The following is a 4629-nucleotide window of genomic DNA, read 5'->3' as shown; positions in this document are numbered from 1 at the left end:
ATTGTGGAGGTATTAAAATAAAGATTGACCCTGTTGAGGCTAATAAAAATCATTTGCCCTTCCTTGTTCAAACGCAATATTCAAAAACTTTCTAAAACTTCGTAAAAAAAAACTTATTTGCACATTTACAATTGAGGTGATATCGAGGGTGATATTCTCCGCTCTTGCCATCTATCGGCATATACCGCAGCAGTTCTACTCGTTAATGTTAATTGTAAAATTGAGTAGGTTCCGAGGTAGGTTCAGGTAGATAAAATTTGTTTTGTGCCCGGTTTTGTGTAAAATATGGTGCTTTCTATTGTTATTGCATTTTAAGTCAAATCGAAAGAAAATATGTACAAGGGTAAAGTAATTTGGAACCATGAAATCATGATAATTATTTTCATCAATGTATTGGAAATTGTACGGTAATTTGCTTTTTATTTAGCAATATTGAGAAAAAAAACATATTTGAAGCAAATTTCATGTTAAGAAAAAAAGGAGAAGTTTTTTCAGTATGTGAGTAATTGTGTAATTCACATTAAGAACTAGCCGTGGAAGTTTAAGAAAAAATAATAGGAATTTCCATTTCACAATTAACATCCCTATTTTTTAATTCATAGGATAGAAGTTAAACCCCTTTATTATGTACAGCCATTGACTAAAGATCAAGCTTGTTGAGGACCCAGAACAAGGGAGGGATAATAAATAAATTGTCTATTGGATAGTGTCTAAAATATATATAAAACAAAATAGAAGAAAAAACAAAACATAATTTTAACACCTCGGTTAACACCATCCAAAGGGGCGCAGTTCAGATAGGATACATGACCACACATTTGCTCTTCCGTTTAACCCCTCCAATTTAATTAACTAAACAACAAAGAGGAATGAAACTAACTGGTGTATATAATGATGTGAAGCGTATGATTAATATACGTATGGGAATGACGATTGAAGAAAACCGACAAAAGAAAATAATAATAATAATAAACATGTTTCGTGTGTTGTTTAACAACTTAAGAATATAGTATTCTATTGTGAGTACACGTGACGCTCGACTTAACGTTTGAAATTTCCAAAGCTTAGTGTTTTAAGATTGTTGGATAAGTTGTAAGATCTTTTATAGAATTATGTTTTATGAAATGGCGGAATTATTAATTTATAAAATCTATTGTTCGTACTAAACTGTATTTTATTATAAAGATAGTTAGGTGTTCTGGTTATTATAATTTTATGGAATAGTGTAGCTGCATGAGCATGTCTTCTGCGCTCCATATTCAACCACTTCACTTCCGTTAGTTTGTGAGACACATGCTCATGTTTTTTTATGCCGAATATTTTTTTTTTTGGTAGGTGGGGAAATGCTCCTTATGCACACTCCAGGTTGAAAGGTCTGGAGTAGTGTGGGGCTCTCCCTTACTCGGGTATACCCACTAAAACCCCACCTAAGGCTTCGGCTTCTATGGCCATTTGCCTATTTGCTCAAAATATCACAGACTTCGTTCTAATAGAATATTACATACAGGTAGGTCGACTCACATACAATACAATATTTTCGATATGACAAAGTTGGTAACTGACAGACAACAATAAATAACAATTAAATAGACAGCCATTATATCACAGTTTGTGCAACATTTCCACACTTTGGAAAAATCCACCCTTCGACACCGTTCATCGCTGTTAAAGTTACCTTCCCATATCGGGCATATCCCGAAGTTGTCCCGTATATCTTTGTATCGTGGACAGTTACAAAGTATGTGCTCTAGTGTTAAATTAACCTCACAGTTCGCACATAGGGGTCTAGGTTTACCTTCCAGCAAGGCGCTATGGGTTAATGCGGTGTGCCCAAGTCTAATTCGAAACATCTTCACGAATACAAACCGGCCCTCGCCAAGAAGAAATAGCGGCCCCAAATCGGGTTTGACCCTTTTCAAAAATGAATCGGACCTCGCCCATAGGTCGCCCCAACGCTCATACATCCGAGCCCTGACGAGTGTACGTCGGGTTACTGTTGTCTCATTTGCAACATCAAGGTCATTTAGTTGTAGATACGTTAGATCCTCTCTAGCCCTTTGGCTCAGCGTTCTGCACCTATTCAGCCGTCGACCCGGAACTGCGCCTGCCATCGATACGTGATTCGGATGTTGTTCATCCGAAATTACTTTAAGATAATAGTTTACAGCAGCCTGTTTACGACGGAGGGCTAGAGGAAGGATATTCGCCTCGACGTGAAGCGCAGCGACCGGACTCGTTGGAAAAGCTCCGAGGGAATACAGTATGGCGAGGTTTTGGATTTTATCGAGATTCCCAAGCATCGCACTGTTGTCACATGTCAGATAAGCACAGCACCCATAATCAATTCTCGATAAAATTAAGGCCTTGTAGACGTCGAGTAACGTCTTTGGGTGAGCTCCCCACTTATGGTGGGCCAGGACCCTAATGACATTTAATGATTTCCTACACTTTGTGACAACATTCTGTAGATGCTTGGACCACCGCAGCTCCCTGTCAAAGGTAAGTCCCAAAAATTTCATATCTTGGGACACAGCTATTATACGGTCTTTCATAAATAGAACGGGGTCATAGTGTGGTCTTCGGAGTCGACAAAAATGAACCACCTTCGTCTTTTCCTCAGACAAAACGTACCCCACTGCATCCGCATTATCAGAAATTTTATTGATAGCCATTTGTAGTATACGCACAGCGGAACCAACGGTTTTTCCGGCGCAATGAATCATTAAGTAATCGACGTATAGGGATTTATCGACTGTGTCGGCAACACCCAGGGCTATTCCGTTTATGGCAATTGCAAACAGTGAACAGCTTAAAGTCGAGCCCTGCGGGACCCCGTTTTCTAGTACGCGCTCGTTTGAATACGCCTCTCCAATTCTAACAATAAACTTTCTGTCTCTTAAAAAAGATCTAATAAATTTGGGCATGTTTCCGCGTAAATTGTATTCAAACATTTTTTTAAGTATACCATACCGCCATGTCATGTCATATGCGCTCTTGATATCAAAGAAGACCCCAATCAAATGCTCGCCACCATCAAACGACTTTAGGATGTTATCAGTTAATTTAACCAAATGATCGATCGTCGACCGACCTCTCCGAAAACCGGCCTGATAGGGGACGATGATCTCGTTTTCTTCCAGAAAGACCCGCATGAAGTCAAACTAATTGGACGGTAGTGCTGCGCCAACAGCGGATCTTTCCCCGTTTTAAGTATGGGAACGACTATGGCCCGTTTCCACTCATCAGGGTAGATACTATTTTCCCAACAAAAATTAAAGAAATCTAAAATCACTTGTTTCATAGGTTTGCTACAATGACGAAGCATCTGATTGTGGATACTATCGTGACCGGGAGCGCAGGATTTCGTGTTTTTAAGTGCAGATTCTAATTCATCCATACTAAAAGGTAAGTTATATTGAAGATTCTCATCCGTATTGAAGTTAATGATATCGTCTTCCTTTTCAGCTTTAGTCTCAAGGAAAAACGCTGGATAGTTTAACGAACTACTGACCTGATAGAAATGGTCTGCCAAGAGGTTCGAAATTTCTTGTAAATCTTTCGTAACCACCCCATCGTTTTTCCGAAGGAATGCCGGGTAGTTTAGTTTAGATTTGCCAGATATCGCACCCATCTTTTTCCATATTTCACTCATAGTCACGTCCGTCGTTATGGTGGATACATAGTGTTGCCACGACCTTCTTTGTGCCTGGAGATTTATGCCGAATATTAATCGCAAGCACGAATTTTGAATTTTTTGTATTCTACGAGCATCCAGACTATCGAGGCAAGGACCATAAACCACATCGCAATAGTGAGAAATAAATAAATAAATAAAAAATCCAAAAAAAAAATAAATAAATAAATAAGAGTTATCTACGAAATCGGGCACAATATGTACGCTATAGAGTAAATCACTTGGGAATTTGTGTGGGGTACCCCAGGGACCAGTCCTTGGTCCAATTATATTCCTTATATTAACGAGTTCGTTCATTCTTTTGGACTTTCTGTCCGTCTGCGTACATGATAACTCGCGAACGGTTTCGAATTTTTCAATTCCGTCTTCAGTGTTACGTAGACAATAGTTAAGGGACGAAATGATTAAATTTTGGTAATTTTCTGTCTGTCCGTCTGTCTTTGTCGTTCGTTTATTTATGTTAGTGATCTGTGTTCAGATAATCTCCAGACAAGTTTGACTTGCTTTCCAGATGATGTTTCTCTATGTTATTAGGATTTATCTGCTTTTAAGTTATTAGAACTTGTTCAAATGTGTTATTCTAGGGATTTTTTGTGCTTCAGTTTAGTGTTTTCATTCAAAAGTAATTAATTGACATTTAAGCAAAGCCGTTATACGCTAGATCTGACAGAGCGGGTTACAATTTACTATTATTTATTATTTAAATGGAACACAATCCTCAAGTGGTTTGGATGGACATACGAATAAATAAGATGAGAAGATATCAGTTTTCCCTTCAGAAAATGTCTTGGAAAATGCACTAAAAAAGTCTTATACGTATTATCAGGTAATGGAGTAACAAGGGGGCAGTATGGCGTGAGATGAGAACCTTGAGAACGAATTAGGTCCCAATTAAGAGGGTTGATATATTAATACGGGAGGGTCTCACAAATGTT

General features: G+C 38.3%; 1 long non-coding RNA gene across 1 annotated transcript; it reads left to right on the top strand.

The window, feature by feature from the left end:
* The first annotated feature begins 2895 nt into the window (after positions 1-2895).
* LOC116162793 lies at positions 2896-3796 on the top strand. The gene is made up of 3 exons (XR_004143612.1): positions 2896-3247; positions 3304-3405; positions 3466-3796. It is a non-coding gene; the product is annotated as an uncharacterized LOC116162793 (long non-coding RNA).
* Positions 3797-4629: the final 833 nt, after the last annotated feature.

This window comes from Photinus pyralis, unplaced genomic scaffold (genome assembly GCF_008802855.1).
Source record: "Photinus pyralis isolate 1611_PpyrPB1 unplaced genomic scaffold, Ppyr1.3 Ppyr1.4_LG2, whole genome shotgun sequence".
Lineage (NCBI taxonomy): Eukaryota > Metazoa > Arthropoda > Insecta > Coleoptera > Lampyridae > Photinus > Photinus pyralis.
The sequence above is the reverse complement of the archived record's forward strand: the minus strand, read 5'-3'. Positions and strand labels throughout refer to the sequence as shown.